Raw genomic sequence first — 26,764 nt, 5'->3', positions numbered from 1 at the left:
GGTGAGTATATTGTATTTTATTATGTCTTAAAACATTTCCTACTATCTTTATATTTGCTTAATGTTCTGGAGAGAACTATTAGCATAATAAACATTTTTTCACAATAGTTGGAGCACTTTCATGTAGACTGATTTTATTCAGACTGGATGGAATCTTACTACTAAATTGAGAGACTACTACTGAGAAGAAATAATATAAATAATAATAACTGCAAAATAATTCAAACTAGATACCGTATATACTCGTGTGTAAGCCAACCCGAGTATAAGCTGACCCCCTAATATTTGCCACAAAAAACAGGGAAAATGTATTGACTTGCGTATAAGCCTAGGGTGGAAAAAGTCACAGCTACTGGCAAATTTCAAAAATAAAAATAGATACTAATAAAAGTAAAATTAAATAAGACATCAGAGGGTTAAATGTTTTTGAATATCAATATTGAATCAGGAGCCCCATATAATGCTCCATACAGTTTATGATGGCCCCATAAGATGCTCCATAGAATAATATGCCCCATATGATGCTCCATAGATTATGCCCCCATAAAATGCTCCATACATTATGCCCCATAAGGGCGCTCTACTATTTAATATATTTATTAATGATCTAGTGGATGGCTTACACAGTAAAATATCAGTATTTGCAGATGACACAAAACTATGTAAGGTAGTTAACACAAAGGAGGAAAGTTTGCAACTACAGACAGATGTGAGGAAATTGGAGAATTGGGCTGAAGAATGGCAAATGAGGTTTAACACAGATAAGTGTAAGGTTATGCACATGGGAAGGAGAAACAGATGTTACAATTACTTACTAAATGGGAAACTGCTGGGGAAATCAGACATGGAAAAAGACTTAGGCATCTTAGTCAATAAGAAGCTAAATTGGAGTGCCCAGTGTCAGGCAGCTGCCACCAAAGCAAATAGGGTCATGGGATGCATTAGAAGTGGTCTGGGGACACAAGATGAAAACATAATTCTCCCTCTGTACAAATCACTCGTCAGACCACACTTGGAGTATTGTGTGCAATTTTGGACGCCGGTGCTCAAGAAAGACATTACTGAACTTGAAAAGGTTCAAAGGCGGGCTACTAAAATGATAAATGGAGTTGGCTCACTACAATACCCAGAAAGGTTATCAAAATTAGGTCTATTTACTCTAGAAAAGAGAAGACAGGGGAGACCTAATATATATGTACAAGTATATCAGAGGGCAATACAGAGATCTCTCCAATGAACTGTTTGTACCAAGGACTGTGACAAGAACAAGGGGGCATTCTCTTTGTTTGGAGGAAAGACAATTTCTGCACCAGCATAGAAGAGGGTTCGTCACGGTAAGAGCAGTGAGGCTCTGGAATTCTCTTCCTGAGGAAGTGGTGAAGGCCAACTCACTGAATGAATTTAAGAAAGGAATGGATGCTTTTCTTGTGAGTAACAGTATAGAAGGTTCGAATAACATAATATTATAGGTAGATGGTTGACCCAGCTTAGGGGAAGGAATTTTTTCCCTATGGAGAAAATTGGCTTCTACTCTGGGTTTTTTGCCTTCCCCAGGATCAACAATGCAGAACAGCTGCACTAAAAATAGGCTGAACTAGATGGACATAAGGTCTTCTTTCAGCCTTCAAAACTATGTTACTATACATTATGCCCCCATAAGATACTCCTGCTGCTGCAAATAAAAAAAATGCCATACTCACCTCTTGTCGCTGGGGGCAAGGTGCCGGTGTCTCGAGCAGGCGGGAACACTGGCGCGCTATGGGGGACAGGTGCCGGTGTCACCGCTGGCTCAGGACCCCAGCACTGGTGATATTCACATGTCCCCGGTCCATTGCTGTGCACCGCTCTGTCTTCCGGGTCCCTCTGTCAGTGACTGTTCAGGCAGAGGGCGTGGCATGTACTAACTATGTCACCGCGCCCTGTGACCTGAACATCACAGCCAGAGGAAGCAGAGGACAGAGCAGCAGCAGCGGTGGACCAGGGACAGGTGAATATCGCTTATACTTACCCTTTCCTGGTGTGGTGTCTGCAGCCCCGTTTCTCCCTTGTTCTCCAGCAACTCTTCCTTCCTTCAGTGGTCATGTGGTACCGCTCATTAAAGTCATGAATATGCGCATATTCATTACTTTAATGAGCGGTACCACGTGACCACTGAACGAAGGTGTCTGAGACCGTGGAAGAAGCAGGGGGGCTGCAGAGACCATGCTGGGGGGTCAACATGATCTGATGCCCCTGCTCCCCCTCCACCTCCCCTGCCGACCCCAGGTATATTACTCGCGTATAAGCCGAGAGGGGGACTTTCAGCCCAAAAAGATGGGCTGAAAATCTCAGCTTATACTTGAGTATATACGGTAATTAAATATAACTGAATATTTTACATGAAAAAATTACACTGAATATTTTACTTGGTTTAATAAATTAAACTCTAAACTCATCTGCCCGACTAATCCACTTATCCCCTCACTATTCCTCGACCTCTCCCTGTTTTGTAAGGGATTCCAAGGATTGTAATGAATACGAAAATGCTCATACAAGAGTTGAATAAAACTTGTTGAATTTACTTAATAAATGATAAGATTAAATAATAAACAGTATAAACAATAAAAACATATGAATCAGAAACAAGTATTATTTATACATTACATTATTCAGGTAGAAAAGTCCATCCATCTGTGTGTCCATCTCTCTCTCATTTCAGTATGTCTCTCTGTGTCCCCCCCTCCCAGTATGTCTGTGTGCTCTTTTATGTGTATCAACTTCTTTGATGTCAGCAAAGTATGTGTACTGGAGGCTGAAACTGCCTCCAATTAGGGCAAACATCTCCTGGGAAAGCTCTATAAACTAACTCACATCCTTGGATGTCAAAGGTCCTTTTGTTAGAAGATGAATGCAAATGACCAGGTCATTTACATTCCTTTGTATAGAACATAAGTGTTAAGGTAATAAAAATCAGTTATTTGCCCTCTTAGGACAGTTTGAACAAGCTTCAACAATGATCTGACCTTCAGGAAAGGTTAGCAGAAGGATATATATATATATATATATATATATATATATATATATATAACCATATCAATATTTATGAAAATAATTAATTGGACTGTTGAAACCATTAAAAATAACTTGTACTATACACTCCCCTCTGTCAAACCCTTCACTGGCTTCCCATTGTTACGAGTGGTGGAAGGCACGAAATAAAAAATAAATGAAGTGCCTTCGCCAATCGGGGTCCACCGTGCGGCAGGTGATATAACCGCTGCTAGAGAGGCAGAGCACTGTGGCGGTAATGTGCACGGGGTTAACTGCACCCTAAGTGCACTGAAGCGAGCTCTGTTATGCTCACAGAGCTGCAGGATAAAGTATAAACTAATACGCTGAGTCTGTTCAAGGACACAGACTAACAGCGAAACAGTCACGGTATTGAGAGTCACAGAAGTAGCCTTAGGCAGCAGGACTACTCCCGCTAGACCTACCGTTAGATAAGATAGGAAGCGTCGCAACTGCAGACGCGGGAGAACTGCAACCGCAGCGCAGTGTGAACAAAGCCACAGAGGAGACACCGCAATATTGCTGGCGCGATGCAGGACGCTGGCTGTTGCGAAGGTAACGCTGGAGCGCACTAGCGCTGCTACTGGCAGCTGCCCAATCACTCACACAATCATATTATAAGAGGGAAGGGGTTTCATAATAAGTCAATCACCAGTCCAAGCATCCGTCACCACACATACAGCAGCAGTAAGAAAATACTAGAGCATGGCATAGCAGCCATGCGCACCTTTTATAGTGACCGGGACCTTCCGGAAATCTCCAGAGCCCTGAGCTGAACCAATGGAATCAGGAGCAGGACCTGAGCACCTGACTCCTGATCTCCAATGGGGGCTCATTTCAGGAGCATGCTCAGAAGCTGGCTGAAAGGACTTAGCCTCTGGAGACAAAAGTGAGGATCTGGGTCTCTGCATATGTATGGCAGGGCACAGATTCCTTACATTACCCCCCCTCCTAAGGCCCCCCTCCTCCCTGAGCCCTCCGGGCAAATACCCTGTGCCCTACGGTGGCATAGGGCTCAAACTCGTCCGAGGGCGAGCTTGGTGTCCAGGTAGGGGTTACAGTAACCCGAGACACCTGAAGGGCATCAGAGGAACCAAAGTCACCAGGTTTCAAGAGGGACACTTGGGAGATAGTAGGAGCGGGAGTGACAGAGGCGCGCTGCCGCATGTCGGCAGATGTCGCCACCCTCTGTCTAGGAGGGTTAGGCTGAGCACATAAGGTGCAAGCCAGAATAAATTTTTTTTATGTCCCGAGCTCTATGGGGCCACCAATACACATCAGCCAACAGTTTTGAGACCTGCATATAGCCCCGATGGTGGTGCGTGTTAGGCGCATGCGCCCAGGCGAGCACCTGAGCCCTGAGATGAGTAGGGACAAAGGTCTCGATAGCCGGTTCAGACTCCAACCTTTGCGGGGAGCCGGCTTCCGGAGAAATCGCACAGACATGGTGACAACCGCAGATGGATTCCTGGTCAGAGTCTGTATTAAAGTTGGTGCGAGACACCTCCATGGGCTCAGGAGGTAGAACCTCTGGCTCGTCTAGCTCAAGGGGTACAAAAAATTTGGAAGCCGAAACGGATTTGCGCTTGGAGTGAGCCCGCTCCATACCGTGCTCCGAAAAACGGAGATCGATACGTGAGGAGACTGAGATTAGCTCTTCCAAGCTAGTGGGAATCTCTCTAGTAGAGAGAGCATCCTTCACATGCTCTGCTAGACCTCGCCAGAAAATGGGGATTAGGGCCTTGTTGGACCATTCCAACTCGGATGCCAGTGTCTGAAAACGGACAGCATACTAGCTAACCGAGAGTGACCCCTGAGTAAGGGCAAGTAACTGCAGGGACGTATCATGCGTGACCCGAGGACCGAGAAAAACTTGCCTGATGGCAGTTAGCAAGTTAGCCGCGGACCGAATCTCGGGTTTACCACGCTCCCACAGAGGCGTAGCCCATTCCAGCGCCTTGCCCGACAGTAGGGAGATAACAAAAGCCACCTTAGCCCGCTCCGTAGGGAATTGCGCAGCCAGCAGCTCCAGGTGTATCAAGCACTGGCTGATAAAACCCCTACAGGAGGCGCCATCCCCAGCATATTTATCAGGCAACGGGAGGCGGGTGACTGTCGGTGCAAGGACGGACATGGACATATGTCCTACCGCATCTGTGAGTGCCTGGACGGCAGCATCTGTAGCCTGCGCAGCTGCGAGAGACCTCTCCAGGGTAGCAAGACGAGCCTCGAGCTGACGCACAAGCTGTAACAGCTGCTGCTGATCTGCCATCTCTAGCCAGACCCTGGCGCTAGTATTATGTTATGAGTGGCGGAAGGCACAAATAAAAAATAAATGAAGGCCACTCGGGGTCCACTGTGTGGCAGGTGATATAACCGCTGCTAGAGAGGCAGAGCACTGTGGCGGTAATGTGCACGGGGTTAACTGCACCCTAAGTGCACTGAAGCGAGCTCTGTTATGCTCACAGAGCTGCAGGAAAAAGAATAAACTAATATGCGGAGTCTGTTCAAGGACACAGACTAACAGCAAAACAGTCAGGGTATTGAGAGTCACAGAAGTAGCCTTAGGCAGCAGGACTACTCCCTCTAGACCTACCGTTAGATAAGACAGGAGGCGTCGCAACTGCAGACGCGGGAGAACTGCAACCGCAGCGCGGTGTGAACAGAGCCACAGAGGAGACACCGCAATATTGCTGGCACGATGCAGGACGCTGGCTGCTGCGAAGGTAACGCTGGAGCGTGCTGGCGCTAGTGCTGCTACTGGCGGCTGCCCAATCACTCACACAATCGTATTATCAGAGGGAAGGGGTTTCATAATAAGTCAGTCACCAGTCCAAGCATCCGTCACCACACATACAGCAGCAGTAAGAAAATACTAGCGCATGGCATAGCAGCCATGCGCACCTTTTATAGTGACCGGGACCTTCCGGAAATCTCCAGAGCCCTCAGCTGAACCAATGGAATCAGGAGCAGGACCTGAGCACCTGACTCCTGAACTCCAATGGGGGCTCATTCCAGGAGCATGCTCAGAAGCTGGCTGAAAGATCTTAGCCTCTGGAGACAAATGTGAGGATCTGGATCTCTGCATATGTATGGCAGGACACAGATTCCTAATACCCATTACCCAGAGACTCCAGTTCAAAACCCTAACAATGGAATACAAAGCCATCCACAACCTGTCTCCTTCATACATTTGAGACCTAGTCTACCAGTACTTGCCTGCTGCACACAACCTCTGATCCTCACAAGATCTTCTTCTCTACTTCCCTCGTCTCCTCTTCCCACGATCACATACAAGATTTCTTCTGCGCGTCCCCCCTACTCTGGAACTCTCCACCCCAGCATATCAGACACTCGCCAACCTTAAAAAGGAACCTGAAGACCTACCTTTTCTGACAAATCTACGACTTTCAGTAACCACGATCCACCAAACCGCTGCACGACCAGCTCTACCCTCACCTATTGTATTCTCACCCATCCCTTGTAGAGTGTGAGCCCTCACAGGCAGGGACCTCTCTCCTCCAGTACCAGTCGTGACTTTTATTGTTTAAGATTATTGTACTAATTTTTGTTATGTATGCCCCTTTTCACATGTAAAGCGCCATGATATAAATGGTGTTATATCTTAATAAATAATAATACTATAATAATAATTATTATTTATTATCATAGCACTATTTATTCCATGGCACTTTACATGTGAAAAGGGGTATACATAATAAAAGCGAGTACAGTAATCTTATCTATTACTATTATTTATTAATAGTAATTTTGTCTACACACATAAATACACATACATATTATATAAAATATTAATGAAATTGATATCTAATGTGTAATGTTCTGACTCTACTTTCAGAATTTTCCTTTGCTAACTTTGTCTCTGTACTTTGATCTCAATACAATTCTGTTTGATTCTTGGCTTCTTTCAATTGTTACTGTTCTGGCATTTTCTTCAGTTCTCAAGAGTGTAACTACCAGTGCCAGAAAAGACAATCCTGAGGGCCCCTTCTGGTAAAATTACAACTTGACTATTTATATAAGTAAAATAAGATAGAAAACATAGGTTACCAATAGAAAAGCAAACTAATAAAGACAGGGGAAAGGAAAGATTTGCAAGTGTATATTACTTTCTTGAAAGTGCAAATTATTTGTACTATATTACTGAAAATCATTTGTTAATGTAGGAATTATTTTAGATTACCACAATTGGGTTCAGAAACAAAATATAGAAAATAATCCTTTTGGATCAACATTGCGACTATATAGACTTGATTAAAACTAACTATTTCTATTTTTCATTGTTATCAATTAATTATCAGTGTCAATTAATGATATTAATTGTATTTAAATGTATTTCTTTGAGAAGTTATTTTTATCAGAAAACATTCAAGAATTAACCAGTAATATACAAGATAAACCCATAAGGCCATAGCAATTTTTTCATTTCTTTTTTTATTCACTGACATAGTTGTGTGAAGGCTAAGGTTTTTTCTTTAATGAATAATATTTGTTTGCGAGCAGCCGCATATTGGAGTACATATAATTTGTTACCAGAATTTTATTAATTCTTTATGGTAAGAAATTGAGAAAAAATAGCAGCTCTGTTACTTTGTTATTTTAAATTTACCTGAACTCAATTGCACACCCTATTCAAATGAATGGGTGGCCCGAACATCCAGTGTTTCCTTCTCTGTAATCTGTTTGACAGAACGAGAAACACTGGCACTGATCAGTGGTAAGTTCATTACCACCAGTCAGACCACTGCTATTCCCATGCTGTCATAAAGATGACAGCATGTGAGCTATCAACTGTGTCTGGCGGTAAAAAGGTTAGTGTCGGTCATAGGCTTCAGCTGATGAGAGTCCTACTCTCATCAACATATGCCCAGTCTCACTGGTAGCAATGAGCGCAGGCTTACCATTTATCAGTCGGTGGCTGTGCAATAAATAAATAAAATAAAAAATGGTGCGGCAACCACTTTATTTTTGCTAACCAGCGCAGGCAAAACCGACAGCTGTGGGCTGCAGCCCTCAGTTGTCAGCATCATCTTGGCTGGTGATCAAAAATAGAAGTGTTCCCACTCCATTGTTTTTAAATTACTTAACCAAATAATTAAAAAAAAACATCATGGGTACCCCCCATTTTTGAAAACCAGCCAACCCAAAGCAGACAGCTTGGGGCTGGTATTATCAGACTGGAAAGGGGTCATGGATAATAGATATTCTAGCACTTAGGTTGGCTCTTTTCACTTGCCCTGGTGCTGTGGCAAGTGAAATAATATCTGTGGTGTTGATGTCAGCTTTGTAATGCCAGCAAAAATAGATGGGACCTCACGCCATTTTTTTTATTTTATTTATTTATTGCACATGGGCCAGCTGATGAACACTCATCATTTTACACCTGCTCTCGCTGTTATCAGCGAAAACGGGTGTAGAATGATGAGAGTAGTACTCTCATCAGCCATCGCCTGTGACCAGCGGTAACTTTTTTAACGCCCGTCAAAGTTACTGGCTTACATGTTGTCGCATGGGAACCGCAGCGCTCTTATCGGTAAGTTAGTTAGCCAGTGTTTCTCGCTCTGTCAAACATCAGCAGAACCTGAACAGTTTGAGGTCCGTTCACGAATGATAGATGTTAGGTACGGACCTCGAACTTTACCGTTCAAGTTCGCCCATGCCTAGTAGTCATATGTTGCACAAATGCAATGAACTTTATTTTGCTGGTAAGCACAATTATTTTGATACAAAATGTATTTGGTTTGTGCAGCCATATTCAGAGACCCATGCGTTTTACAATCTTCTATCAACTGAGCTGTGTGAAGGCTTTTTTTGCTGTTGTTTTCAGTTGTATGATTTTCTGATGGATTTGGAGGTGAATGGCACAAAAATAAACTGCAATTCTAGGAAAAAATTGTTTTACTTAATGATTGTTCAGTAATCAGTATAATTTACATATTAACTTTATTCTAAAAATCTAAACTTTAATTACAATACCACATTTATCTGGCTTTTTTCTTTTACTTATTTTGCGCAAAAAATGATAAATTATAAAAAAAACCATTTTCGGGGGTTTACCACATTCTCATAACTTTTTTATTTTTCCATAAGCAAAGTTTTATGAGGACTTTTTTTTAGCAGGACAAGCTTTTGATTTCAATGATACCATTTTTTGTATTTATACAAGATTTCTCAGTGTCTTTTTATTTCATTTTGTTTGAGGCTAGATTAGAAAAAACAGTAACTTGTGTTGTTTTCACTTTTTTCTTATTGTCCATATCATATAGGATATGTAATGATATAATTTTATTGTACAGGTCAACACAATTACAGTGATATCCAATTTTATAATTTTCTACATTTGACTACTTTTGCACACACAAAAAAAAATCACCATTTAACAAAAAAAACTTTGCATCATGCTCCAAGGGCAATAATATTTTTTAAATTTATAGAACTTTGTAATGTTTTGTTTGTGTAACAAGCTGTCGTATTTGTTGGTACTATTTTGAGATATGTGCAATTTTTTGATCACTTTGGGATGAAGAATGTTACAGATAACAGCCTGGGGGTCACACAGATCCTACTGCTGCTATCAGTTTGTCAAGTGAAAGCAACTCCACTGCCTCAACTCATCAGGACAATTACGCAATTGAATGATGAGGGATGGACACGGCCACTTCCACTTCTAGGCCAGTTTTTGGAGAACTCACAGTGACTGTGTGGTATGTGCACCTCTTATTCCAAGGTATGGAATATATATATATTTATATATATACACACACCTCAGTACAGTCACTGCCAACTCAACAACAACAAAAAAAAGAACAACTAGCTGAGACCACCAATCATTGATACAGGTTGACTGGACACCCATTAGAGGTAGCATATAGCTTCAGGAGTGCTGTTTACAGAGCAAGAGTAACAGCTATTAAATTTTATATATTTAAGGCTGGAGTCACACTAGAGAGGAATACGGACGAGTGCTATGTGTGAAATAAAATCTCATAGCACTCAGACTGCTGTTAATCTATGGGGCATCTCCCATCACCGTTTTTTTCACTGAAGTATTATCCGTGTGAGTGAAATCGCAGCATGCTGCGATTTCATAGAATCATAGAATTGTAGAATTGGAAGGGACCTCCTGGGCCATCTGGTGCAACCCCCTGCTCAAAGCAGGATTCGCTAAATCATCCCAGACAGATGTCTGTCCAGCCTCTGTTTGAAGACTTCTATTGAAAGAGAACTCACCTCTTCTCGTGGCAGCCTGTTCCACTCATTGATCACTCTGTCAAAAAGTTTTTTCTAATATCTAATCTGTGTCTCTTCCCATTCAGTTTCATCCCATTGCTTCTTGTCTTTCCTTGTGCAAATGAGAATAAAGTGGATCCTTCTACAATGTGACAGCCCTTTAGATATTTGTAGACAGCTATTAATTCTCCTCTCAGTCTTCTCTTTTGCAGGCTAAACATTCCCAAATCCTGCAACCTTTCCTCATGAGACAGAGTTTGCAGACTGGTCACCATTCTGGTTACTCTTTTCTGAACTTGCTCCCGTTTGTTGATGTCTTTTTTAAAATGTGGTGCCCAAAACTGGACACAGTATTCCAGATGAGGTCTGACCAAAGAGGAGTAGAGGGCAATAATGACTTCACGTGATCTAGACTGTATGCTTCTGTTAATACATCCAAGAATTGCATTTGCCTTTTTTGCTGCTGCATCACACTGTTGACTCATATTCAGTCTTTGATCTTAGTATACCCATGTCTTTTTCACATGTGCTGTTGCTTAGCCCTATTCCTCCCATTCTGTATATGCTTTTTTCATATTTATTGCCCAGATGTAGTACTTTGCATTTTTCCCTATTAAAAACCATTCTGTTAGTTGCTGCCCACTTCTCCAGTTTATTTATATCTTTTTCAATCCTCTCTCTCTTCTCTGGTATTAGCTATCCCTCCTAGCTTTGTGTCAATCAGCAAATTTAATCAGTTTACCCTCAATTCCTTCATCTAAATCATTGATAAAGATGTTGAACAATACAGGGCCCAGGACAGAACCCTGTGGTACCCCACTTGAGACATTCTTCCAACTGGATATGCAGCCATTTACGACCACTCTTTGGGTCCGATCACTAAGCCAGTTATGAATCCACCTAACAGTTGCCTTGTTCATTCCATACTTAGTCATTTTTTCAATAAGGATTTTGTGATATACTTTGTCAAATGCTTTGCTGAAGTCAAGATATACTATATCTACAGCATATCCCTGATCCACCCAATCAGTGATTCTGTCATAGAAGGAAATTAAGTTAGTCTGACATGACTTAATAGTTGCAAACCCATGCTGACTGTTTAATCACTTCATTCTTATCTAGGTACTTACATACATGTTGTTTAATAATTTGTTCAAAGATCTTTCCTGGTATAGAAGTCATACTCACTGGCCTATAGTTGTCTGGGTCCACCTTCTTCCCCTTTTTGAAGATAGGAACAACATTTGCTCTTCTCCAGTCATCTGGGACTTCTCCTGTTCTCCAAGAATTTTCAAAGATTAATGAGAGGGGTTCAAAGATTTCTTCTGCTATCTCCTTCAGTACTCTGGGGTGTAATTCATCTGGACCTGGAGACTTGAATTCATTTAGGATAGCTAAGTGTTTCCTCACTATCTTTCTGTTTATAGATATCCTGGACTCTTCTATTCCCTTAATAGGACAGTAAAGAATAGTTGATGTTACATTTCCTTTCTGAGAGAAAACAGATGTAAAATAGTAATTTAAAAGTTTGGCCTTCTCAACATCCTGTCTTACCATTTCATCATTTTCATCCTGTAAAAATCCTATAACATCTTTGACTTTTCTTTTACTTTTGACATATCCCCAAAATCCTTTATTGTTTTTGATGTTTCTTGCAAGCCTCAATTCATTTTCAGCTTCAGGTTCTGCAAACAGCATTATATTCTTCTTTAGATATGCCTCCCTCTTTCCATTTTATAAACATTTCTTTCTTCCTTTTTAGCATGTGCTTAAGTTCTGTGTACATCCATCCTGGTTTCCTTAACTGCTTGCTATTCTTCCCTCTTTTCGGAATTGTTATCAATTGTGCTTTGAGAATTTCATTTTTCAAGATTTCCCATCATCCCTGGACATTTTAGTCCTTAAGGATATCCAGTCATTGGATCCCTCCAATTCTCTTTCCGAGTCCCTTAAAATATGTCTTTCTGAAATCTAACCTTGACGTCTGAGTCTTCACAGGTCTTCCTCCTCTAGTTCTCCAAAATTCTAAAATAGCATGGTCGCTACCTCCTAGGGTCTCAGCCACTTTTACCTCCTCAACCATTTCCTCCCTGTTTATAAGGATTGGCTCCAAGGTAGCAGTTCTGCTTGTTTTCTCCCCTACCTTTTGGAAGATAAAGTTGTCAGCAAGAGAGGATAAGAATTTCCTTGACCTGTTAGTTTTGCCTGAGAGAGATTCCCAACAAATGTCTGGATAGTTGAAATCTCCCATGACAACTAGGTCATATTTTTTGGAGAACTTGGCCATTTGATGCATAAAGAGTTCATCCATATCTTCAACTTGCACAGGTGGCCTGTAGTAAATGCCTACAATGGTGTCCTTTCCATTGTTCTGTCCTTGTATTCTTACCCAAACACTTTCCACAGAACTCCCAGTCTCTGAAGCTTCAATCTCTGTGCAAATATACGCGTTTCTAACATACAATGCGACACCTCCTCCTCGTTTATCAAGTCTGTTTCTTGCAAATAAGTTGTATCCTTCTAGCCTTGTATTCCAATCATGTGTATTGTCCCACCAAGTTTCAGTGATTCCAATGACATCATATTTCTTTTCCTGCATTAATAGTTCCAATTCTCCTTGTTTGTTGCCCATGCTCTGTGCATTAGTATAGAAACATTTTAGTTTGTGATTGGTCTCTCTTTCTCCAATATTTTTATTATTTAGATTATTCTGTCTTTGTTCTTTCCTCCCACTTCTAATAGCAGAGTTCTCAATAGCATTTGTCAGGTGTATGGCTTTTTCTGGCCTTTTGCTTCCTTTCCCACATTGTTCTAGTTTAAACTTCTCCTGATGAGTGTAGCAAGGCGGCTCCCAAATGCATGTTTTCCAGTCTTTGTAAGGTGCACCCCATCTCTAGCAAGTAGTCCATCGTATAGGTAATTCACTCCATTATCCAGAAATCCAAATCCTTGCTGACGGCACCATCGACGTAGCCAGTTGTTCACCTACAGAATCTTATTCCACCTCCTTGTTCCATGGCCATCCACTGGGAGGATGGAAGAGAAGACCACCTGCGCTCCGAGTTCTTTCACTTTCTTACCTAAGTTTTCAAAGTCACTGCGTCATGACTAGCGACCGCGTTCGCGGCCGAGCCGGCACCTCCACGTCGACGTGGGGCGAGCATCCCAGGTGGGAACGGAATGTGGACCCACTGGACCACAGGGGGGACCCTGGCATACCCAGACTAGGGAAGAGTAGTGACCGGGGTCTGTGGCAGCTGAGCATGTGGACGAGGAGGCAGAACGACACCGCACAACTTCAGGTATAGACAAAGTTTACTTGAACAAGACATGGTACAGAAACGAAATAGTTATGCAAGGCTCCCGGTTCCGCACATCAGGGAAGGGTACACGTCTCAGGATAACAGATGAAGGGTGGCCTCTTCCTCAGGCCTCAGGCATAGCAAAGGCTCAGCAGGAGAACATCAGACACCAACCTCAGACTGACTTCAGACGATGGCAGGGGTCATCACGGGTTGATGCAGTCCAGGGTCATCTGGCACAGGCATATCAGGACGGCCTCTTTCTCAGGCCTCAGGCATAGCACTGGCTCAGCAGGAGAACATCAGACACATACCCAGGACAGACGTCAGACGATGGCAGGAGTCATCACGGGTTGATGCAGTCCAGGATCCTCTGGTACGGGCATACTAGGACAGCCTCTCTCTCAGGCCTCAGGCGTAGCCCAGGCTCAGCAGGAGAACATCAAACACCGATCCCAGAAGGACGTCATCACTGGGTGGACCTCAGGGAATTGGCGGAACATCGGGACACAGGCAGGACATCAGGACACCAGGAACACGGACATCAGGACACCAGGAACACGGACATCAGGACACCAGGAACATGGACTGGACATCAGGACACAGGCAGGGCATCAGAACTCGGATCTCAGAGAGAGCATCAGCACACTGGCATCGGACTCCGGACATCTGGCAGCGATCGACAGGATCCAGACATCAGGCGGCAGACATCATCTCCGGACATCAGGCTGCAGTCATCAGGCTCTGGACCACTGGCAGCGATCGGCAGGCTCCGGACATCGAGCAGGGAAGCATAGGATCCGAACATCTGGCAGAGGACATCAGGCACAGCACATCTGGAAGGGGTCGTCAGACACCGGACATCAGGCCGTGGTCAGGCTCTGGTCATCTGGCAGCGACCTAGAAAGGAACCCCAGCGGTCCGGTGCAAACCCTGCCGGGTTGGACTGGAACCGGCAGGGAATTGCACTGAATCCCCAGCTGAGCACAGAGTGGCAGAAACTCAGCAGACACCACCCCGGACTCCTACTTCCAAGATGAACCCAGGTCAAATCACAGCAAGTCAGGTAGCAAAGAGTCACAGTCATTGGGCACAGGGTTCAAGACACGGAGGGACCTCAGGAACATCCCACACAGGACACAGTTCAGACAGGGTCAGGTGCAGGAACAAATCCAGGATTCAGGAAACAAGACACAGGTGCAAGGCAAGACTCCACACAAACACAGGGACCAGGATATTCTGCCTCCTGGGAGGGCGGACATGGGCCAGGATATTCTGCCTCCTGGGAAGGCGGACAGGGACGAGGGCCATGATATTCTGCCTCCTGGGAAGGCGGACAGGAATGAGGGCCAGGATATTCTGCCTCCTGGCAGGTGGCAAAACACAGCTCACACGGGGACAAAGAACAACAGCTCCCCCAGAACTGATCGCAATCAGAGCAGGAGCTGAACACACATACTCACATCGCTAGGTTCAGGAACTCAATGCAAAGCTCTGGCGATGCCCCAAAGGGGGAGGGAACTTTATATAGCAGCTGCCTCACAGTGATAGGCTGGAGCAGCAATTGTAGCACACACCCATTCCTCATAAAAGCAGGGGAGGTGTGGCCGCGCGCACCCTAAGCAAGGCCAAACAAATCAGCATTGCAGAAGACACCTGGCGAGAGCTGCAAGCCTGAACAAACGTGGTAAGCCATACACAATGTAGAGGACCTATTAACCCACGGATAGCTTTCCACAGCAGCAGCCAGGGACCGCACCAGCGGGTGGTCTTGCAAAGCAGCGGAGCCACGCACGCATGTACGTCTACGCAGCGGGGCAGGGACCTGAGCAGCATCCATAACGGTAACAGGCAACAGTATCTCTGCTAGTTAGGAGGAGAGGAGCAAAAGGTTAATGCAGACATGCAGAGTAACGCCGGGGAAGCAAAGTACAAACACACCAGCGTTACACACTGCAGATAGTTTCCAGGTCGTTTCTTGCTGTGTCATTTGTCCCCACAAGTATTTGCAGGAATGGGTGGTCATCTGTAGGTCTGAAGAGTCCTGATATCCTGCATCACATATCGGCCGAGACTTGCCAATGCAAGTCTATGGGTGCGAGAAAAAAACAGATAACACACGGACCATGCGTGTGACTTGTGAGAAATATGCAAGCATTCTCCAGGTGACAGGAAATTGAATCAGGCATTGTCAGGAAGTTTTGGTATGCAAATTTCCCTGGCAACCTCTAGGAAAATCCAGGAACACACCTGCACGGAGTGTATCATCATGGCCACACACATTAATGTGGAGATGCTCATAGTGCTGGTGCAAGAGCGGTCAAAACTATGGGATCAACGGGACGCACACTATGCAGGTTGGGCACGTAAGGAGGCAGCATGGAGGAAAATCTGCAGGTAGATGTTCCCCAACTATGAGGAAAGACCTTTTGAGGCCCAGCAGCAAATTAGTAAGTGCAAGCATTAAAAAGTATTTTTAATAAAAGGAACACATGTGTTACCAAACTAAAAGAAAATCATCATATGTGAATTTTTTTGTATAATATGTGGCCTACTTTACACTTATCACTTGCCAAGTAGCAGGCCACATTACAATGTAAAATACGTTTTGCAATACAAACACATTGTTTGAATGTTAAAACTTGTTTTGTGTTACGTTGCAGTGTCTGATGTCACAAGACGGTGGTGCCGGTGTAGGGACCAGTACAGGTGGGAGAGACAGCAGCGGGCCAGGAGTGGGGAAGCAGCACAAACAAAAACAAAATACATTTACTTTGACTGGCTCAATTTTCTTGCTCCAGTTCTGGATCTTAGACCGTAAATGCATGCATGACACCACATTTTATACATGCTTTTAGGGTTAAATCTTAATAGGTTTTTTCTTTTTATTTTAAAAAACAGCACTGAGTCAAACCTTCCGGGGAGGGAGACAGCATCTGACTCCGAGGTCACTATTGATCCAGTAGGGGAAGGTAAAGAAGTGGCTGGTCCATCTTCTACTCCTTCAAGCTGCACCCAACCACCATCACCAGCACCACCACCGGCATCTGCTCCACAGGACGCAAATCCAGAGGAGGACCAGGGCAACAGTAGCAGCCCAACCGTGCCTCTGGATACCTCTTCACAGGCTGCAGCCATCAGACGCCGTGGCCGGCGCAGAAGAGAGCTACCAACTACAGGCACCAGGAAGCACGTGGACAGTGGGGTGTTGGACTATTTGGTCAGGACTGGAAATGATGATGGGGAGGAAGCTTGTGCCCGCAGTCTGGCACGGTACCTCCGTCCAATTCCCCGTGAGGTCAGGCTGTGCGCCAGAGGGGCAATCCAGATCCTGATTGATGCCTGCACACCACCCATTACCCAACCCGGTATTTGCTTTTTTGGAAAGGTGGCAGTTATCTAGCAATAAACAACTTCAAATGCCAGGACTACCAGAAGTGCAGGCTCAGTTTCTGAGCCACATCCTCCCCGGATGCCTACATCTCAGCCAAAGCCCGCCCCATCCCAACATCAGCCTACACAGTTACAAATTCTGGAAAATACTGCACCTGTCCAATATGGCCAATTGATCAGACTTCATAGAAAAAGGAAAGTCCAGCTCAAGGAGTAAAATCCAGAATTTTCTTTATTTCATTAAAATACAAGCATGGCTGCTATAGTCATCATTGCGGTTTTTACCCTGACATGTGATAGCCACACAGAATGTGCCCAGGAGGTTCTGTACGCGTTTCGAGCGGTATACGCTCTTAGACTCAGGTTATTCTGAGCGACTGCAGGGTAGGATCTCTGGCAGCGCATCCACTCGAAACGTGCACAGAACCTCCTGGGCACTTTCTGTGCGGCTATCCCATGTCAGGGTAAAAACCGCAATGATGACTATAGCAGCCATGCTTGTATTTTGATGAAATAAAGAAAATTCTGGATTTTACTCCTTGAGCTGGACTTTCCTTTTTCTATGTAGTATTCCAAGACGTTCAAGTGGAGACGTGTCCTTGCTCGGACCTTGCTGCAGCATCAATGAGGGGTGAGCTGAACTAAATCCTTTTTTCTCCAATTGATCAGACCCACTGTTGGAGGCTGGTCCCAGCATGGGTATGGTCGACATGGCCATATTGGGGGGGGGTAAGAACCAATTGGGCACACCTCTAACCAGGAGTACCAACCTCCCTACCCATCTTACCACTACTATAATCCCCGACAGGAGCCTGCCATGGTTCAATATCCTGCCTCTGCATCTGGCATCACACATGGTGAAATTGAGGTTGCCCAACAAACAAGGTAAACCACACAAGCAGGCCTCCTGCCATCACCTCCCCCAGTCTATCATAATTTAAGGGTTTTTTTGTGTTTTTCTTGTTGTTTACATTTAATATAGGCCAACTTTGATATGGCAAATATGCCATATGGCAAAAATATATTATTTCAGAAAAAAGATTATATTTTTTGAATTAAAAAGTTAATTCAATATGAGTCTTTGGTGATGTTATGAAGTGCTAGGTGATGTGTTGCTTTACCTATTTCATACATTATTACGCAAACACAACACACACTGCAAACATTGCAGGGAACCTGTCACCCCCTCAGGCGTTTTTAAGTAAAAGAGCCACCTTGTGCAGCATTAATGCGCATTCTGTCAAGGTGGCTCTTTTATTTAGCGTCCCTTCCACCGCAGAAATAATCGTTTACAAAATTGGTGAGACATACCAGAATTTTGACCGGGGGGGCAGGTCTTTCCCCATCTGACACCGACGCCTCGCATCCATCACTCATTTCCTCCTTATGTCTTTGCGCCGCCTCCTCTGTGTTCAATTTCAAATGCTGGCGCCTGCCCTGTGATATATTTTCTTGGGCATGAGCAGTTAGCGCTGCCCGTTCTCTCACATCATGATAGCCGCAGAGAACTACTTCACATGCCCAAGATTCCCAGCCCCGCAGTGTGAATGAATCATAAGCGACTGCGGGGTGGGATCTCTGGCAGCGCGTCCACGCAGGCGCGATAGCCAGGCCATGAAGTGATGTGAGAGAACGGGCAGCACTAACTGCACATGCCCAAGAAAATATATTACAGGGCAGGCGTCAGCATTTGAAATTGACCACAGAGGAGGCGGAGCAAAGACATAAGGAGGAAGTGAGTGATGGATGCGAGGCGTCGGTGTCAGAGGGGGAAAGACCTGCCCCCCGGTCAAAATTCTGGTATGTCTGACCAACTTTATAAACAATTATTTCTGCGGTGGAAGGGACGCTAAATAAAAGAGCCACCTTGACAGACTGCAGCATTAGTATTGCACAAGGTGGCTCTTTTATTTAAAAATGCCTGGGGGGGGTAACAGGTTCCCTTTAATGTTACTTTATTTTTAACAATCAAAAAATAAAAAATCGCAACATAGAAACTGCATTGTCTTGCCATGGAGTAGATCTCACTGGTGAAGCAAAATAAATTGTAAACACATCCCGCACTTTTAGTCCAGAGGGCTGACAACGTGGATGAATTACATGTGTATTAGGCCTGACAATATTTGCAAATGCAACTTCATCACCATCATATGAGGAACAATCATGGATTCTGGTGAAGTTGTAAAGTATCACTCATGCTTTAATCGCCTCATTCACATTTCCTTCACCAAGTTGAATTGATGACTGCAAGACCCACCATTTGGCACAAAGAATCAAAAAGGCACACTCTACAAGTCGTGCACAGGATAGGCGGTAATTAAATATTCTGCGCTGGTAGTCCAAGGCTCGACATGGACAGGGCCTCATGAGGTTGCGTGTTAGTTGGAAGGCCTCCTCTGTAACCATCACATATTGGACCCTGGTAGCTGACGTGGGGGTGGGATGTCCAGATCATTATTGCGCAGCCGCAAACCCATAATGAAAGAATTGTAGACTCTGGAGTTTCCAGTTCTTCCATGGGCCTCAATATCTACAATTATAAACCTGTAGGCAATGACGACCAAGGCCAATACCACTACAGAAAAAAAACTGTTTATAATAACATTTTGGGTCCCTGAGTTTGGAGGCTTATGCACACAGATGTGCTTTCCATGCGGTGCGCCAATACAGTTGGCATATACGCAGTCAGTCTTCCATTTTTGTCTCAGGCATGATCGATTGATTTAGTCGGGACCATATTTCCAAGCAAGTAGAACGGACAATGCCTGAGATGGTGGATTTGCCAATTAAGAATTCAAGATGCAGTGCCGCATAGGAAAGGCTAGTGGACAGGAATCTATAAGGGAAGATACAACAATAAAAAAATTAAAATTCATGCCGCCATAAACCAGTTTAGTCCTTCCTAAAATTTATGGGCAATAGCTAAGAAGCCCTGCCTTGAAAAAAGTAAACTACATGCAATGCCTTTGCTCGTATTAAAAGTAGCATATAATGTAAAAGGACAAATTTTGGAGTAAAAATAATGAAACAACATGGACCAAAAAGTGAAAAGGGATGAGTGCATTAAATTAAAAGAAAGGAGAATACATCATCAACATAAATTACAATATTTCTTCATACTGTAACTAAAAGGTGCCACTCTGCAGAAATACACTTGCACATCTTGGTGTCCTTAAGCCTTTAACCCACAGGGGTGGTTTGCACGTTAATGATGGGCCAATTTTTACAATTCTGACCACTGTCCCTTTATGAGGTAATAAATCTGGAACGCTTCCATGGATCCTGGTGATTCTTTCAGTGTTTACTTTTTGACATATTGTACTTCATAATAGTTGTAAAATTTCTTTGATATTACTTGCATTTATTTGTGAAAAAAACAGAAATTTGGCAAAAATTTCGCAATTTTCAAACTTTGAATATTCACTTAATAAGTAACATTTCCCACATGTTTACTTTACATCAGCACAATTTTGGAACCCAAGTGGTTAGGAAGTTATAAGGGTTAAAAGTTAACCAGTGATTTCTCATTTTTACACCATTTTTTTAGTGACCACATCACATTTGAAGTCACTTTGAGGTGCCTATACGATAGAAAATGCCCAAATGTGACACCATTCTAAACACTAGACCCCCTCAAGGTGCTCAAAACCACATTCAAGAAGTTTATTAACCCTTCAGGTGCTTCACAGGAATTTTCTAAATGTTTAAAATGAACATTTAACTTTTTTCACAAAAAAATTACTTCAGGTCAATTTTTTTTTATTTTCCCAAGGGTATGAGGAGAAATTGAATCCCAAACGTTATTGTGCAATTTGTCCTGAGTACGCTGATACCCCATATGGGGGGGTAAACCACTGTTTTGGCGCATGGCAGAGCTCTGAGGGGAAGGAGTGCCGTTTGACTTTTTCAACGCAAAATTGGCTGGAATTGAGATCGGACGCCATGTCACATTTGGAGAGCCCTTGATTTGTCTAAACAGTGGAAACCCCCAATTCTACCTCCAACCCTAACCCCAGCATGCTCCTAACCCTAATCTCAACCCTAACCATAGCTCTAACCACAAACCTAACCCTAACACACCCCTAACCCTAACTTTAGCCCCAACCCTAACCCTAATTTTAGCCCTAACCATAACCCAGACCTTAATTAGAAAATGGAAATACATTATTTTTATTTTATTATTTTTCCCTAAATAAGGAGGTTATGATTTACTATTTATAGCGGGTTTTTATGTTTGGCAGCTGTCACCCTAAAAGACGCATTTTATTGCAAAAATAGTTTTTGCATCACTAAATTTTGAGAGCTATAATTTTTCCATATTTTGGTCCACAGAGTCATGTGAGGTCTTGATTTTTGCGGGACGAGTTGACTTTTTATTGATACCCATTTTCAGGCACATGACTTTTTTGATCACTTTTTATTACAATTTTTGAGAGGCAGAATGTACAAAAACCAGCAATTCATGAATTTATTTTAGGGTGGGGTGCTTATACTGTTCCACGTGTGGTAAAGTTGATAAAGCAGTTTTATTATTCGGGTCAGTACAATTAAAGCGATACCTCATTTATATTTTTATGTTTTATGTTTTGGTGCTTTTATACAATAAAAACAAAACAATTTTATATAAAAAATAATTATTTTTGCATCGCTTTATTCTGTGAGCTATAACTTTTTAATATTTTCGCTGATGACGCTGTATGGCAGCTCATTTTTTGCGGGACAAGATGACGTTTTAAGTGGTACCATGTTTATTTATATCTGTCTTTTTGATGGCGTGTTATTCCACTTTTTATTCGGTGGTTAACTAGTGGGACAGTTTTATAGGGCGAGTCATTACGGACGCGGCAATACTAAATATGTGTACTTTATTTTTTTATTTACATAAAGAAATGTATTTTTTGGAACAATATTTATTTTTTCATTATTTAGGAATTTTTTAAACATTTTTACACATGTTAATTTTTTTTAACTTTTGTACTTAGTCCCAGGGTGGGACATCACTATATAATGTCAGATCGCTGATCTGACACTTTGCACAGCACTGTGTCAGATTAGCGATCTGACAGGCAGTGCAGGAGGCTTGCCGACGCCTGCTCTCAGCAGGCACTGACAAGCCACCTCCTTGCAGGACCCAGAAGGACCCCGTGGCCATCTTGGATCTGGGGGCCTGCAGGGAGAAGGCCCTCAGAAAAACGCAATCACATCGCGTTGTTCTGAGGGTCTCAGGGAAGAACACAGGGAGCCCTCTCCCTGCGCGATGCTTCCCTATGCCACCGGAATGCTGCGATCATGTTTGATCACAGTGTGCCAGGAGTTAAAGTGTCGGGAGCGGTCACAGCTGACACCCGGCCGCGATCAGCCACGCTCCCCTCGTGAGTGTCTCGATGTACAACAGTCCATTCTTTAGGTGTAATCTCTCCCATTGTCCAATAATTTGTAGGCCCCAGGAGACAGGGCCTCCCTCTCATTCTTGCTAGGCAGATGTTTGTGGGTCACCCACTGTCGAATTTTTGCAAGCTCTCCATCTTCCTGTTGAATCCGCGCCCACTCATCCCGAGGCTGTCCCAATACATCTTCCTGGGGCTCCACTTGTATCTGTTCCTGCGTGGCTGCTAACATCCTAGCAGGACTCCGGAACCCAGGGACCTCTTCAGCCTCCAGTTCTCGGCTAGGACCAGGCTTCTCATGTTTCAAGCTGGACAATGCATCTGTGTGAGTTTTTTGCCTTTCTTACCACTCACTGTTGTTCCAGGGCACCTAACTTGGTGTTTTCCAGGTGGGCCAGTGGGTTATTGTCGGTGCGCACCAGAACTTCAGACCCCAACAGGTATTAGTGAACTTCTCTATCATGGCCCACACTAACGAGAGCAGCTCCAACTTGAACGAACTAGTTGTCCGGATTCCATTCAGATTCATGAAGAGAACGACTCGCATAAGCAATCGCTCGCTCCTTCCCATCCTGAACCTGCGACAGCGCAGCTCCTTGTCCATGCAAGCTTCCTTCAGTATGTAGAATGAAGGGCCGAGAGAAGTCAGCGTAGGCCAGGACCGGGGCTTCTGTTAAAGCCACTTTCAAGGCTTGAAATGCTTTCTCCTGCCGTTCTCCCCTCTGGATTTCCTGGTTTTTGGCTGCAGACGGAACTCCTCTTAGTAGCTCTAATAATGGATTCACAATGTGAGTGAAGTCTTTCGTGAACTGTCAATAGTACCTGGTTATTCCCAGAAAAGCCCGGATATCCTTGAAAGTCTTCGGGGTGGGGCAATCTGGCACTGCTGCAATTTTTTCACCGGACGGATGTACTCCTTCCGCAGAGACCACATGTCCTAGGTATTCGATTTGGGTGCAGAACAAATGCACTTGGATGTTTTATCTTCAGTCCATGTCTCTGGAGTTGGCTCAGTACTTGCTCCAAATGCTGCAAGTGTTCTTCGAATGTGGCGGCATAGACAATTATATCATCTAGATAGATAAAAGTGGCTTCGAAATTCAGGTCACCCAAACACCTCTCCATCAGTCGCTGAAAAGTTCCAGGAGTGTTGGCCAGCCTGAACGGCATTCTATTAAACTCAAACAGGCCCATAGGTAGTATGAAGGCCGTCTTCGCTCGGTCGTGTACGGACATCGGCACCTGCCAATAATCACTGACAAGATAAAGGGTAGAGAAGTATCTTGCTTGTCCCAGGGTGGATAAGGACTCTTCAATCCCAGGTAGCGGGTACGAATCCCGTACAGTGCAGGCATTTAACTTGCGATAGTCTACACAAAATCTCAGAGTGCTGACTTTTTTCATACTAGGACTATAGGAGCAGCCCATGGGCTTTGACTTACCCGGATGACACCATTCTGTAACATTTGTGAGAGCATTCCCTTCACCTCCTTGTACAGCTGTGGAGGAATTTAACGGTAGCATTCTCTTATGGGCGCAGCATTGCCCATTGGAATCTTGTGAGCGATTGCAGTGGTACAGCCAAAATCGTCCTCATTACGAGCAAATATGTCTTGATAGCATCCGAGTATTTCTTCCACCTGCTGTATCTGCTGAGGTGTGAGCTCTGTTAGTTCAGCCCGCATTTGTTCCAAGATTATTTGCCCTTTTCTTTGCCGTAGGGGTTCCGACATTGAATGAGTTTCTACTGCTACAGTCCAAGGGTCTCCATTTTTTGCCGTCAACTGTACGGGCTGTAATAGTATCAGCTCCTCTGGCATGCCGACTATTTGTGCTATTTCACACCTGGGGAAAAGTGTTACTGTGTCCTCTCAAATTTACACATCTCACGGGCACCTTCCCATCTTGTACGATAGCCAATGTTCGGGCAATTAGGAGTCCCGGTGGTAGGTTCTCTATAGCAGCTGGTTCCAGTTGTACTTCCACTCCTTCCAGAGGGGTGCAGGCCTGGACAGAGACAGAGCACAGTCTGCCCTGGAGGTATTTCAAGACTGTTTGCAGCTGGAATGACCACTCTGCTCAGCACTTTTCCATCACAGGAGACTTCTCGCGCCTGAGCCGTCTGAATTAACTGTTGAAATATTTTCCTTTGAGGTGTTTAAGGGCTTCATTGTCTCAGAAACAGATCTGGGGACTCATTGATAAGCAAACTTCCGAACTCCTTAAGCACATTTATCCCCAGGGTAACAGTATACCCACGCTTAGTGTCACCCGAAGTCAGTACCACACCTCTGCAGTCTAAGTCTTTGCCGCAGACTTTAATTTGCATCCATGCCACCCCTGCGACCGGGAAGGGGAGCTGATTGGCGGCTGACAACTTTATCACCTGTCCCCACTCCGGCATCATTGCTTCAGGGAAATGGTTTCTGAAATACTTCTCGGGCATTGTGTTTGCTTGGGAGCCGGTATCTACCAGACAGGGTGTGGCCCATCCATCTATTTCGGCCCAGATTAACGGACACATTGAAACTAAATTGGTGGGACTTCTGGTTCTTCTTACTGGCTGTTCTGGCTTCGTCGGCGCTGGAGAGGCCGCACCCGTTGTGGGCACATTCGGGCCATGTGCCCCAGCTCTCCACAGAAGAAGCAGGTAGGAAGTTTCTCTGTCTAGGCACTCTTCTGCCCCGTTGCGGTTCTGAGAAAGCTCTGCTCCCAGATGAGCTCAGCGATGGTCACCTTGTTTTTAGTTTCTGTCAAGTCTTCCCTAATCTCTTGGATTTCTCTTCGCAAATTTAACACCCATCTGGGCACAGCCACTGCATTCACGGCCACCTTTCCGCTCCGGACCTTCACCACAGGAACTGTCACCCCCTGTTCTTGCTCATGCACACGCCTCACTTCCAACTTCTGTAAAAGTAATGTGTGGGTTCACACGCAAGTGCTCCCACAGGACCTGTTTCTGCAGTGTATTTCTCAACCCGGTCACTAACTGATCACGCACCATCACGTCAATTGACCCTACCCCCACACCATATTTCCGGGATATGGCAGTGTGTATTTCCTGCAATACATTCATGAACTGTGTCACTGTCTCCCCCTCTTTTTGAATCCAGATAAACAGTCGCATGTGCAGCTCTCCTACATCTGTGGGGTCCCCATGTGTTTCCTACAGTATACGTAACATCGTGTCAACTGTATCCCGCTGTCTGGGGGGCCATAACATCACTGAATCCCTCGCCTCCCCTTCCAGGGCCATCATGGCAACCTCCGCCTGTAGGGCGGGTATCATAGAGTGCATTCTCATCATCCCAGAGCAAGGGTTAACTTGGGGTTTAATTTAACAGGTATACTCCTCGCAAGGAAAAAACAGGGAAAACAGTATAAAGGCGCACAGAGTACGTAACTCAGGGGAAACAGGTGTGAAGAATAGGGAAGGAAGTTCAAGATTGGCAAACTTATCAGACGACTTCAGAATGCAGTTAGTTCAGGATGCAGATGTTGGCGCCAAAGCAGTGGCGTGTAAGGGGTGCAGTATGGTCCTGGAAAGGATGGCGTCCTGGATCCTGGCAGCGGCGGTGATTCCTCGTGGTCCGGTGTAGTCCTGGAATAGATGAGGTCTTGGCTCCTGGTGGTGACAGTAATTCCTCGTTGTCCGGTTGGTGATCGGTGTGTCAGGAAACGACGAGCCGGACAGAGCACAGTCTTTCCCCCTGTCAGCATACAAGGACAACGAGCATCTCGACTCAGGTACAAAGGGAAACCCCTCACAGTGGGTGTCCCAATTCTCCCATCGGTGTGTGTGTGTGCTGATCTCCTGACTGGGCGTCCTGTCACTCACAGTCAGCACTGTCAGCAGGGACCAGGTACATCATTGTCGGCAGTCTGTTAGCAGCTTTTTTCCTCTGCTTGTTTTGGCCCTCTCTGGCAGTTGGTTTATTTGCAGAAGCCCTGACACTGCCCTCCTGTGCACTGCACGTTCCCATGGCAACCAACTGATTTTCTGCACTCTGTTGCCCTTTTATCTTAGCCAAGCCCCCTACTCCTAGGTGCTGAGATCGGTCAAGGGTCTTAGCTTTCCCCTGTGAAACCTGGGTGACAGCACCGACAGTTCCGGATCCTGGTCAGGGTCTTCTCCTTACACAGGCAATACCCAGAGATGCCAAAACACAGACCCTCAGTTTGCTGTGGTTCAAAAGATTAACCAATGGGTGCTAAATTTGGCAACATTCAGCCTGTGGATGTTCTGGACCAATTTCTCTGAAATTTGGGGACCTTTGTGTGCAAAATCCCAGAAATAACCAACTACGGTTCAAGAGTGCATTGGTGTCATTTGTAGAGTGGGCAATTCTACCAAATGAGCCTCTGCCCCTATTTTTTTTTTCA

The 26,764-nt window shown here is 44.5% G+C and overlaps 1 pseudogene; it reads left to right on the top strand.

The window, feature by feature from the left end:
- The window catches only part of LOC141100928 (pre-rRNA 2'-O-ribose RNA methyltransferase FTSJ3 pseudogene), a 30,556-nt pseudogene extending 13,552 nt beyond the window's left edge, over positions 1 to 17,004 (top strand).
- Positions 17,005 to 26,764: the final 9,760 nt, after the last annotated feature.

This window comes from Dendrobates tinctorius, unplaced genomic scaffold (assembly GCF_039654945.1).
Source record: "Dendrobates tinctorius isolate UK_male_01 unplaced genomic scaffold, ASM3965494v1 ptg000111l, whole genome shotgun sequence".
Lineage (NCBI taxonomy): Eukaryota > Metazoa > Chordata > Amphibia > Anura > Dendrobatidae > Dendrobates > Dendrobates tinctorius.
The sequence above is the reverse complement of the archived record's forward strand: the minus strand, read 5'-3'. Positions and strand labels throughout refer to the sequence as shown.